The sequence below is a fragment of the Mobula birostris genome, chromosome 25 (genome assembly GCF_030028105.1).
Source record: "Mobula birostris isolate sMobBir1 chromosome 25, sMobBir1.hap1, whole genome shotgun sequence".
Classification (NCBI taxonomy): domain Eukaryota; kingdom Metazoa; phylum Chordata; class Chondrichthyes; order Myliobatiformes; family Myliobatidae; genus Mobula; species Mobula birostris.
This window is the reverse complement of record NC_092394.1, coordinates 10,824,521-10,838,105: the sequence shown is the minus strand read 5'-3', so window position 1 is coordinate 10,838,105 and position 13,585 is coordinate 10,824,521.

Here is a 13,585-nt window from a genome sequence, read left to right as displayed (position 1 = left end):
GCCTGCGTGCATGCGTGCGAGTCTGTGCGTCTGTGTCTGTGTGTGCATGCGTGCGTGCGTGCGTGCGTCTGTGATGATGTCTTTTCCACGGCTTTTTACAAGGTGCGGAGCGAGAGAGAGAGAGACTGTGTGGTGCACCACTCCCCACATAGACATTTTCGCAGTATTTTTCCCTTTATTTTATGAGGTCGATTTGCGATCTTGACACCCAACCCGGCACGGATGGAAAGCATACTTGGGAATGGACCCGACTGGTTTCGAACCAGGAACCTTCACTCCCGGGTCTGGCGCTGATGTCATTGCGCCACCAGCCGGCCTCTGTCCACTCAATCTATGCCTCTTATCATCTTGTACACCTCTATCAATTCACCTCTCATCCTCCTTTGCTCCAGAGAGAAAACCTGTAGCCTGCTCATAAGACATGCCCTCTAGTCCATGCAGCTGTCACAATCTGCACTCACATTTTGGGAACCCAAGTGCAGAGGAAAGAAAGACAGATTCCGATGTGGAGATGGTGATGAGAGTTTATTCGTAATGATTCCAATAAATATCGGTGTCTTGGCCGAACTACACCATAAGAAATAACATTCTCAAAACTAGGACCCCACAATTAATGCTAATCAGGCATCCACTTAAGTAACACAAGTAACATGGAATCCTCAAGCCCATCAAAATAAACTTAACAAGCTCAGACAGAAAAGACCAGGAGACCACATTACAAAGAGCGAGTGGCTCGAGAAAAACACAAGGAACGCCAAACGATTAATGACTGTCATTAAACAACAATTAACCATTTCAGGTGCTCTAAAAACCTCAGCGCCCAATGCTCCCTGGCATCCCATAGTGGCTTGAAGAACTCATTACAGCCGCATCTCCGTTGGCAGATCCTGCATTCTATTTCAGTGCTTTTGTAACCTTGTTCTAGCTCAATGCACTGTGAAATGATTTGATCTGAATGAACAATTAGACAAGGTTTTCACTGAAACTGGGTACACATGATAATAATTCCCAGTACACTTTGTCCTCAGTTGGAGAGGGCAGATTCAGACAGTGGATCAGAAGCAGCCATCTGGCACTCATTCAGAACCAAACTGCAGGATCATCAGATTTTGTATCGAACCCCAGACCATCAGTGGAATTGGTTAATTGTTGTTGAACAACACTGCTCCATGAATGGCTTTACTGTTGTCACTTGTGAAAGACTTTGATTGGCACGCTATCACAAGAATATTTCATTACAACAGGTCATCGAGGAAGTAGAAATGGAAAGCAATAACAAAAACTCTACAACTCATGTTCCAAGTATTATTTGATTTTTATATGTACAATTTATCTTTTGCACATTATCAGTCATAGAGCCATAGAGTACTGCAGCACAGTAACACACCCCTCAGCCAAGCTAGTGTAATTCTGCTTAATTCCATCGATCTGCTCCGGGACCCTAACCCTCCCTGCCCCTCCCATCCAAACTCGTCTTAATTGTTACAATCAAACCCACATCCACCATTTCTGCTGGCAGCTTGTTCCACACTCACACCACCCTCTGAGCGAAAAAGATCCCCATAAACATTTCACCTTTCACCCTTAACCCATGACCTCTAGTTTTAGTCCCACCCAACTTCAGTGGGAAAAACCTGCTTGCATTTACCCTATCTATACCCCTCATAATTTTGTACACCTCCATCAAATCTCCCCTCATTCTCCTACACTCCAGGGAATAAATCCCTAACTTTCTTTGTTTATGTATAGTTTTTCATAAATTCTATTGTTTTTCTATATTTTCCTGTAAGTGCCCGTAAGAAAATGAATCTCAAGCTGGTATATCAATAGGTTTCAATAGGTACATTTAATGTCAGAGAAATGAATACAATATGCATCCTGAAATTCTTTTTCTTCGCAAACATCCACGAAAACAGAGGAGTGCCCCAAAGAATGAATAATGGTTAAATGTTAGAACCCTAAAGCCCCCCCCAGCTCCCCCTCCCATGCATAAGCAGCAGCAAAGCAATGACACCCCCCACCCCCACCAGCAAAGAAGCATCGGCACCCCCCCACTGAGCACTGAAGCGTGCAGCAAAGCATTAATAAACACATAGACTTGCAGTACCCCAAAGACTACTCGTTCACCCAGTAATTCAACATACCACAAGCTCTCTCTCTCTCTCCCTAATAAGGGAAAAAGAGGTGTCCCCATTTCACAGCAAGAAGGGAGACATAACAAACAACTTGCTAATTTATAGTGTTAAAAGTCTGTTGTGTTGTTTTTTCCATATGGTAACACATGGTAATCTTAAGCTAGTATATGGTAACATTTCTAAAATTATTAACAGTTATACCAGGGGACTGTTCAACAGTGGGATAGAAGCTGTCTTGAGGCTGGTGGTAGGGGCTTTCGGCCTTTTGTATCTCCTGCCTAATGGGAGGAGGGTGGAGGGAGAAGATGGATGAGGGGATCTCTGATAATGCCAGCTGTTTTACCAAGGCAGAGGGAAGCATTGACAGAGTCCACAGAGGGGAGGATGGTTCCTGTGATGTGCCGAGCTGTGTCCTTGACCTCAGAGTCAGAAATATCACTGGCGTATGCCATGAAATTTATTGATTGTGGTAGCAGTACATTGCAATAATTTAAAAAACTATGAATTACAATAAGAAATACACACACACACACACACAGGGTGATTGATAAGTTCATGGCCTAAGGTAGAAGGAGTCAATTTTAGAAAACTTAGCACATTTATTTTTCCTACATTTACACACTTAGTCCAGCGGTTGTGGAGCATACGGATCCCTTTGTTGTAGAAGTCGGCGTCTTGGACCTCCAGAAAGTGGTCCATAGCAGGGGTGATTGATAAGTTCGTGGCCTAACATAGAAGGAGATGAGTTATTAACATCAAACTTTCTGCATTTTCACTCAGAGTTGAACTGCACGTGCATGTAACGAGAGCTGTATAACCCATCTCCTTCTACCTTAGGCCATGAACTTATCAATCACCTCTGCTGTGGACCACTTCTACAAAGAAGGGATCCGTATGCTCCACGACCGCTGGACTAAGTGTGTACATGTAGGAGGGGACTAAGTGAAAAATAAATGTGCTAGGATTTCTAAAATTGACTCCTTCTACCTTAGGTCATGAACTTATCAATCACCCGTCATATATAATAGATAAGTAGTGCAAAAAGAAAGCAAAAAAAGAAAAAAATGCTGAGATGGAGCTCATGGGCTCACTGTCCACTCAGAGATCTGCCAGCAGAGGGCGAGAAGCTGTACCTAGGGTATTGACTGTGTGTCTTCAGGCTCCTTTACTTCCCCCCTGATGGTGGTAATGAGTAGAGGGCAGGTCCTGGGTGATGGGGGTCCTGAATGATGGGTCAGCGGTTTGACATGAACAAGGAGCATGTGAAATATGGCAATGATCAGAGTCTCTACTCACACGGTCACATACCTGCTCTAACTTACCCACCCAACACCGGTAACCCACCTTCTCACTTTTTCACTTGCTGAAACACTACCTTTGTCTTCTCCCCTTCCCCTCCCTCTTCCCTCTGCTTCTGTTCCCCAACCTGGCCTCTTACCTCTTGTCCTCTCCTCCTTCCCTCTCTCCTGTGATCCGCTCTCCTCTCCTGTCAGAATCCTTCCTCTCCAGCCCTTGACCTTTCCCACCCACCTGGTTTCACCTGTCACCTGCAAGCTATCCCCCCTTCCCCTCCCCACACCTTTTTATTCTGGTCTTCCCCCTTCATTTCCAGTCCTGGCGAAGGGTCTCAGCTGTTTATTCACTTCCACGGGTGCTGCCTTGCTTGCTGAGTTCCTCTGCGTTGCTTTGGACTTCTAGCATCCGCAGAATCTCGTGTCTTTACACCGTTCCTCTCTCCCCAGATACTGCCAGGACTGATGAGTGTTTCCTGCCTTTGATAATTCGAACACACATGGAACTCAGGAGGGGAAGGGAGCAATAACACTGCCCTGGGGCGGTTGCTGAAATTATTAAGATTGATATTAGCTGCTTGCAGTCTTCCCTGGAGAGTGCCTCCGTGACATTTAACCTCACTCAATGCTGCCACCACCTGGTTGACTTTGGTATCTGCCAGGTTAAAAATAGCACAGAAAAGAACAGGCCCTTTGGCCGAACCAATTAAATTAATGATCAAATGGCCAAATAAACCAATTACTTCTGCCTACAATCCTTCCACCTTCCTCACAGTCATGTGCCTATCTAAACGTCTCTTAAAAGTCTCTAATATATCTCCCTCTACCACCACGTCAGGCAGCACGTTCCAGACCCTACCTCTCTCTGTGGAAAAAACACTTGCCCCTCAGATCTCCTTTGAAATTGCCCCCTCACTTTAAATGCTTGCCCTCTGGTATTAGACATTTCAACCCTGGGAAAGATAAGACGTTTCAAGCAACACACATAATGCAGCAGGCCAGGCAGCTTCTCTAGGAAGAGGTATAGTTGACGTTTTGGGCCAAGATCCTTTGGCAGTCTGAGCGAGAGAGTACTGCCTTAGAGTCACAGAAGTGGAGACAGAACCCTCTGCCACCAGACATCAAGAAGCCACTTACACAAATCCATGGGCAGAGGCTTGACAGCGATCACCGACCAGGGTTCGATTCCCGCCGCTGTCTGTAAGCAGTTGTATGTTCACCCCATGATCATGTGGGTTGCCTCCGGGTGCTCCGGTTTCCTCCCACATTCCAGAGACGCGTGAGTTATGTTCAGAGAGTTGCAGGCATGCTAATTTGGCGCCAGAAGCATGGCCACACGTGCGGGCCACTCATTCTGTGTTGGTTGTTGACGTGAATGACACATTTCACTGTAGGTTTTGAAGTTTTGATGTGACAAATAAAGCTCGTCTTTAAAATTCTGCGAACATCCATCCCAACACTGTGAGCTACGGCAACGTGGTGGGAAAGGGGTTTGGTTTTATTCAAGAACATCAAGGCTGAATTGTAGAAAAGCAAGAACTGATGACACACTAGCATAAGTCAGCTTTGGGATCGGGGGCTACATACACAGTAGACCAGTAGAGCTAGGACTTGATGTTTCAATCCCTATGGTGAGTCAGCACTCTCGATATTGGCAGTGGGTTTGTAGTGGTGACAAGGAGGGAGGGTTGGTACATCATCGGGGTCATCAGGTGGGCACCCTCCTTCTTTGACGTTTCATTGATAAGCCCACGACGTCTGCAGAGGGCTCAATGGTGCTACCTGGCATCCAGATACACCCCCCTCAGTTCCATACCCTCCTGTCTTCATGTTGCCCAGTTGTTGTCTCTCCTTTTAATCCAAATCCAATTGCTGCTTTCTTCTGCTGCATTTGACAAGGACTTGAATTATATCAGGGACTACACCTCCTGAATTATCCTTCAAGAGAACAGATGGATCAGACAATGTTTACAACAAGATGGGGTGGGGGGTCATGGATGCGTAACAGTTAGTGTGACGCTATTTTAGTGCCAGTGATCCAAGTTCGTTTCCACTGCTGTCTGTAAGGAGTTTGCTCGATCTTCCGTGACTGCATGGATTTCCTCCGGGTGCTCCTGTTTCCTCCCACCTTCCAAAGATGTACTGCGTAGTGGGTTAATTGGATGTAATTTGGCCAGTGCAGGTTAACATGGACGAGCCTGTTACTGTGCTGTATCACTATGTAAATAAATAAACTCCAACCAAATCCCCACCAAAATCCCATCAAACTACCACCACCCAGAAAATTACATTAAACTAGTCTGAGTTTCTTTAAGTGGTGAACTTTCCACAACTTTGCTCTTTGCTTGCTTCATTGAGGTTTAATGTTGACCTAAAACACAAGAGATTCTGCAGATGCTGAAAACCTTGAGCAACACACACAAAATGCTGGAGGAACTCAGCAGGTCAGGCAGCATCTATGGAGATGAATAAACAGTCGACATTTCAGGCTGAGATCTTTCATCAGGACTGGAAAGGAAGTGGGCAGAAGCCAGAATAAGAAGGTGGGAGGAGGGGAAGGAGTATAAGCTACCTGCAACAAACAGGTCTCACCCGTGGGCAACCATTTTAAATCTACTTCCCATTCCCATTCTGACTCGTCGGTCCATGGCCTCCTCTGCTGCCATGATCAGGCCACTCTCAGGTTGGAGCAGCAACACCGTTTGGGCATCTTCCATTCTGATGGCATGAACATCGATTATTCTAACTTCCAGTAATTTCTCCCCCTCCGCTATCTCTCTTTCTCCATTCCCCATTCTGGCCCCCCTCTCACCCCTTCTCTTCTCCTCACCTGCCCATCACCTCCCTCTGTTTCCCCTCCTCCTTCCCTTTCTCCCACGGTCCACTCTCCTCTCCTATCAGATTTCTTCTTCTTCAGCCCTTCACCTCTTCCACCAATCACCTCCCAGCTTCTTACTTCATCCCACCTCTCTTGCCACCCACCTTTCCTCTCACGTGGCCTAAATTACACCTGCCAGCTTGTCCTCCTTCCCCTCCCCTCACCTTCTTTATCTGGCTTCTTCCCCCCTCCTTCCCACTCCCGATGGAGGGTCTCGGCCCTAAATGCCCACTGTTTATTCATTTCCTGCCAAGTTCCAGCATTTTGTGTGGGTCGCTCAAGAATGACTAAACTACGATGAGTCAGCAGGTTGCAAGTTCCCCCTTTCCAGGAGCAAGCACAATGTGGTGGACAATCTGACCAGCTCACTCACTGAACACAAAGTGACTGAGGACAATGGAGAAAACTGTTTGTACACTTCCTTCAGAGAGGCCGATCAAAACGCTCTATTTGTTGATGACTTGAGTACAGGAGCAGGGAGGTTCTACTGCAGTTGTACAAGGCCTTGGTGAGACCACACCTGGAGTATTGTGTGCACTTTTGGTCCCTTAATCTGAGGAAAGACATTCTTGCCATAGGGGGAGTACAAAGAAGGTTCACCAGATTGATTCCTGGGATGGCAGGACTTTTATATGAAGACTGGATCGACTATGCTTATACTCACTGGAATTTAGAAGATTGAGGGGGAATTTTATTGAACCGTATAAGATTCTAAAGGGATTGGGCAGGCTGTTAGAACTCCAGCAGCCTCCTGTCACAGTGTGCCCTTGGAGGACAGGGCTGACCCAACTACAGAAGAACAGCGGGCTCCCAGTCACGGGAAGCCCTGGAGCTGTGGACGGTAGGCTCACAACCAGACCCAGGAGCCGGAAGGCGAGAGATTCCCCAGGGAGAGAGGAAAACAAGAGGGTAGATGCAGGGACACCAACAGAGCCTCAGGGGGAGCAACCGCGCGACACCGTGAGACAATTCATTCTCTCCAACACAATGACTCTGCTCAGGCACTAAAGGAGAGTCCTCTTTAAATAATCATAGACTACGGGAAACCGGTGCCAATCACAATGAACTTGACCAGACGAAACCGAAAGCACATGGGCTTAACGACTCTAATTAAGATGATGATTAGTAAACACAGGAGCTCAAAAGCTTGAGAAGCTCAACACTCTATGGCAAGCCACTAGGGTTTATGACACCTCTGAGGGTACTTTACGCTGATGTACAAAAGATAATCAGAAAGGAATATAACTACAGGGCTACGGAGAGGTGATGAGAGAGTTGTAGCAGCTGTAGTGCTCGTATACGGAGACCAACACCGACTCGATGGGCCAAAAGGCCTCCTTCCATTCTGCAGCCAATCTTGATTCTGTGATTATGCTGTTGGATCCTGATGTTTCCTCGACCCAACGGCTCTTGGAAGTCAAGAATGAGGTATAAAACTTGTTGCTTGTGGTTGCTTTTTATTAAGCACTCCAAGGAACGAGGGGAGGAAGACGGCAAAGAACGGAAGAAAACCTCGAGCGACGCACACAAAATGGTGGAGGAACTCAGCAGGCCAGGCAGCATCTGTGGAGAAGAGTAAACAGGCGACGTCCTGCTGAAAGGTCTTGGCCCAAAACGTCAACAATACTCTTTTCCACAGTTGCTTGTATCTATTTTCTGTCTGTATTGTATTTTGTGTTCTGCATTCATTATGAGCTTTGATAATTTGTCACATGGGTTGGGCCGTGGTAGAAGCAAATGAGTATAGTATGTGCTCACGCTCTGTCCTAGTTAGTTAGTTTGGTTTAGTTGATAGGATGTGAGCCAGGGATGATTTTTTTGTTGACTACTGATTATTCTTATTCTGCTGTGTTGCTAATTTAGTTTTGTTAGCTTTTTATCTCTACAAGGTTGTACACCTTTGCTGATTTTGTAATCACGGATTGAACGTATGTTTTTCGACTTGGAACTTGGCTATTTGGAAGCAATGTTCCCTCTAATTCTTAGTAGCCAGTGTGCGCAAAAATCTTACGTTGTGCAAATTTTTTTCCAATGACATAAGTATGTGCGCACTGAGTGCACACATGGCACAGTTTATGTAGGTTTACAAAATATTTGACATAAAACTGCACAGAATAACATACTTATTTAAGTCACACAGACAAAAAGTGCTGGTGAACACAGCAGGCCAGGCAGCATCTATAGGAAGAGGTACAGTCGACGTTTCAGGCCGAGACCCTTCGTCAGGACTAACTGAAAGAAGAGCTAGTAAGAGATTTGAAAGTGGGAGGGGGAGGGGGAGATCCGAAATGATAGGAGAAGACAGGAGGAGGAGGGATGGAGCCAAGAGCTGGGCAGGTGATTGGCAAAAGGGATATGAGACTGGAGAAGGGAAAAGATCATGGGACAGGAGGCCTAGGGAGAAAGAAAGGGGGAGGGGGAAAGCCCAGAGGATGGGCAAGGAGTTATAGTGAGAGGGGTAGAGGGAGAAAAAAGAGAGAAAAAAAGGGGAAAGAAAAAATCATAATAATGGTAATAATAATAATAATTATTATTATTGATAAATAAATAAGGGATGGGGTACTAAGGGGAGGAGGGGCATTAACGGAATTTAGAGAAGTCAATGTTCATAACATCAGGTTGGAGATATTTAATTTTTATCATATTTAAGTCATTGTTATTTTTTCTCTCTCCTGTCTTTGGCATTTACCCATTCTTTGTAAACTCTGTCTTGACTAATAGAACCCATCCCATTGATAGCTTTTGATTCTCAGTAACATATCCAAATGACATTCACCTAAATGGTTTCTCAGCTTGTTTTTGGGTTGATTCATTGGGCTAAAACCTCGCTCACAGTCCGCACTAGACGCAAGAAAGGTTCTCCCAATGTCCATCAACTGTGCGAGGTCACAAAACTGTTCATTTTGAAGTACAAATACCACCATTTGAGCAAAGTTTGAAATCAGTTTGGATTTAATTTTTTCTTGCACGGAAAATTTGAAAGCATTGAACTGTCTAACTATTACAATATTTTCAGCTAGAAAATCATGATATTTTAGACATAAGGCATTATAACTTGTTCATCGCCAAATGTGAAGTCACAATCTGCAATTGTGGAGAAATCAAAAACTTACCATTCTTGTACCTCAACTTTGATCTCCTCTGGGTTTGATTGTTTTCGCTCTCACTCATCTGCACTCAACTGTAACATGCGTAGCACTCCTGTAACGGGTAATGGCGGGTTCTGTTGCCTGAGCTTTTGTACACCGTCCAAATGCGACTTACTTGCCAAATGACAAGTTCAAGAAGTCAAGTTTCCAAATATCATCCCACTTCTTTCCACTGGCAAATTCTCCAGCAACTTTCGCATCATGACAATACAAGCAGATAACTCCAGTTTCCGAATCATACATAAATATTTCTTGTAGCTGAACGTTCATGACCTCATGAGCTTTCGGTGTAACAGTTTCCACTATTTTGTTAAGCCATTCAACTTTAAACAAATTTGCAGTTCTTTTGCGCTTCACGCCCTTCGCTTCTTTTGAATTCGACATAGTGAATCAATATTTTTTCCAATAAAAGCTTAGTAAGCTATCTACAGGATTTGAAACCGATCTTTGTAAACTTTACGATATGAACACTGTCCGCCAAAGATGGCTGCCGCCGTGATGCAGCTGTACAAACCGGAACAGGATAGGTGAGGTGACGTAGATTAGTGACGTGCATTGTGGTATTTGAAAAACCGACCAACTAGTTAACAGAAACAGTTAGCCAAAAGATTATTTTCAATAAGTATAATTATTAACTACCACATGATTTTAGGTAACTAACCTTTTGTGCGCTGGTTGAAAGACGTGTGTGTGTGCGCACAGCTTAGAGGGAACTATGTTTGGAAGTGCGTCATATGGTGTCAGTTCCCTCACTGAATCTCGAAGCGGTCTTGGTTTGTTTACAAGGAAACAATTATCCAGTGAAATCCAACAATGCCTTTACCTCGAGAGTTCTTCTCCCTTGTCATTTTAATGATCAATTTGGGTTAGTTATTAAATAGGTGGAGGAAAAGAAATTGGAAAACTTCTGATTTTTAATCCAATTTACCATTTTCTTGACCTAAGCATTTTTTTTTAATCACCATGGCAGTTAAATTTTAAGATGTACTTTAGGATTGCTGTTGCAAAACCAACAGTAATGATTTGCTTTCAGAAAGGAGAGGATAAAAGAGAAAGCCAAAGATCATTTAATTGACATTCAAACCACTAGCCTATGCAGGAGGGGATACAAATCCTGGCCTCTGATTTTCTACTTTGGATTACAGAATCCTAGCAAGAAGTTATTCAGCTCATCGTTCCTGTGCCAGCTCTTTGACGAGCTCTGAAACTAACTCCACTCCTTTGCACTTCTCATACAGAGCATACTTCTCCTCGTGTTTTCAACTATTCCAAGGGATCCCCGTGCAAGTTGATAGGGTGGTTGAGAAGGTGTATGGTGGGTTGGCCTTCATTAGTCGGGGAATTGTGTTCAAGAGCTACAAGGTATTGCTGCAGCTCCTATAAAGACTACACTTGGAGAGTTGTGTTCAGCTCTGGTCACCTCAGTATAGGAAGGATGTGGAAGCTTTAGAGAGGGTGCAGAGGAGATTTGCTAAGGTGCTGTCTGGATTAGAGAGCATGTCATATGAGAATAAGATGAGCAAGCTAGGGTGAAGGAGGATAGATAGATAGATACTTCATTGATCCCAAAGGAAATTACAGCATCACAGTTGCATTACAAGTGCACAGATATAAACATTAGAGGAGAAGTAGAAAGATTTTAAAAAAGTTACCTCGAACAGTCTAACAGGAGGGGTCATCACTTTTAGATTATTATGAGACACACAGTCCTCTTTTATTGTCATTTAGTAATGCATGCATTAAGAAATGATACAATATTCCTCCGGTGTGATATCACAGAAACACAAGACAGACCAAGACTGAAAAACTTTCTTTTCTTTCTTTTTCTATCTTTTTATAGTTTCAATATCAAACAGATTACGAAGAGTAAGTACATAATAATTGGAATTATATTAATTGATAATAATTATTGGATTAACAGTCAGGTAACACATGGTTAGAAACATCCCAAAATCAGACAGATTAACAACAAAATATATAAGGAGTATACATAAAATATATAAATGTCACAAAAAAACAGAAAAAGAGAAAAAAAATCCCCTAAAAAGAGAACTAATCTACCCAAACTAAAGAAAACTAAAGAAAAAAAGGGCTATTTTGATACCTCAGATAAAACCAATAGTGTCGTCACTTCCGCTCCTCTCCCCATATAATGAAATCACAAAATAGATTTGGCAAGGGTCAAATTACATCATATGGAAGTATTGAATAAATGGTCTCCAAGTCTCATCAAATTTAATAGATGGGTCAAAAATGACACTTCAAGATTTAAACAAGATATAGTTTGAGAAAACCAATGAGATGTTGTAGGAGGATTCATCTCTTTCCAGTTCAATAGTATTGATCTTCTAGCCATTAAAGTAACAAATGCAATCATCTGACAAACTGAAGAGGTCAAATAATGTTTTTCTATCATTGGTAAACCAAAAATGGCAGTAATAGGATGAGGTTGTAAAGCAATATTCAAGACAGTGGAAATAATACCAAAAATGTCGTCCCAATATTTCTTCAATAAAGGACAAGACCAAGACATATGAGTTAATGAAGCTATCTCAGAATGACATCTATCACATATAGGGTTTATATGAGAATAATAATGAGCTAATTTATCCTTCGACATATAAGCTCTGCGTACAACTTTAAACTGTATCAACACATGTTTAGCACAAATAGAGGAAGAATTAACTAATTGAAAAATCTTTTGCCATTTCTCAGTAGGTAAGGTAAGGTTCCCTTTCCCAGTCATTCTTAATTGTATTGGAAACATCCGGATTAATTTTCCTTATCATGTTATAAATAATTGCAATTGAATCTTTCTGAAAAAGGTTTAAATCCAATTTTTTCCCCAATATATCAGTGGAATATGAAATGGGAAAGGTAGTAAGAACAGTATTTAAAAAGTTTCTAATCTGTACATATCTGAAAAAATGTGATCTAGGTAAATTATATTTATTAGAAAATTGTTCAAAAGACATAAAACAATTATCTGAAAATAAATGAGAAAAACGTATTATACCCTTTGTTTTCCAGACCAAATATGCTTGATCCAAAAAAGGTTGAAAAAGAAAGTTGGATATAATAGGGCTAGTTAAAATAAATTGATTCTGTCCAAAAAATTTTCGAAACTGAAACCATATTCGAAGAGTATATTTAACTATTGGGTTATCCATTTGTTTGTCCAATTTAGAAAAGTCAGAAGGAAGTGGGGTCTCTAAAATAGAACCCAATGAAATCTTGAAACAGAATTACATTCAAGATTAATCCATGGTGGACTTGGAACGGTATCCCAATTCCATGTCCAAAATTTTAAATAATGAAGAGTAATCGCCCAATAGTAGAATCTAAAATTTGGCAATGCTAAGCCACCCTCCTTTTTGGGCTTCTGTAAGTGTCTTTTACCTAGTCTAGGATTTTTATTCTACCATATGTATGAGGAAATTTTTGAATCAACCTTATCAAAAAAGGATTTCGGAATAAAAATTGGCAAAGCTTGAAATAAACATAGAAACTTAGGTAAAATAATCATCTTAACAGCGTTGATCCGACCAATTAATGACAAAAACATTGGTGACCATTTAGTTATCAAACCTTTAATCTGATCAAGTAAGGGTAAAAATTTAACCTTTTGAATAAATCCTTGAGCTTCTTAGTAATTTTAACTCCTAAATAAGTAAATTGATCAGTAACTAATCTAAATGGTAAACATTTATAAGTTGGAGCCATCATATATAATGGAAAAAGTTCACTCTTATTAAGATTCAGTTTGTAACCAGAAGATTTACTGAACTTATCCAACAAGGATGAAGTTGCAGGAATAGATTTTTCTGGGTCAGAAATATATACTGTAATAGTAAATCATCTGCATATAATGATAACTTATGTATCTCCTTCCCACGAGTAATACCAAAAATATTTAGCGAATCTTGAATTGCAATTGCTAAAGGTTCTAAAGCAATATCAAATAATAAAGGGCTTAAAGGACAACTCTGCCTAGTGCCACGAAATAATCGAAAAAAGGGAGATCTTTGATTGTGAGTCGAAACTGAAGCTAAAGGAGTATGATATATCAATTTAATCCAGGATATAAATATCGGGCTAAAATTAAACTTCTCAAGCATAGTAAATAAATAT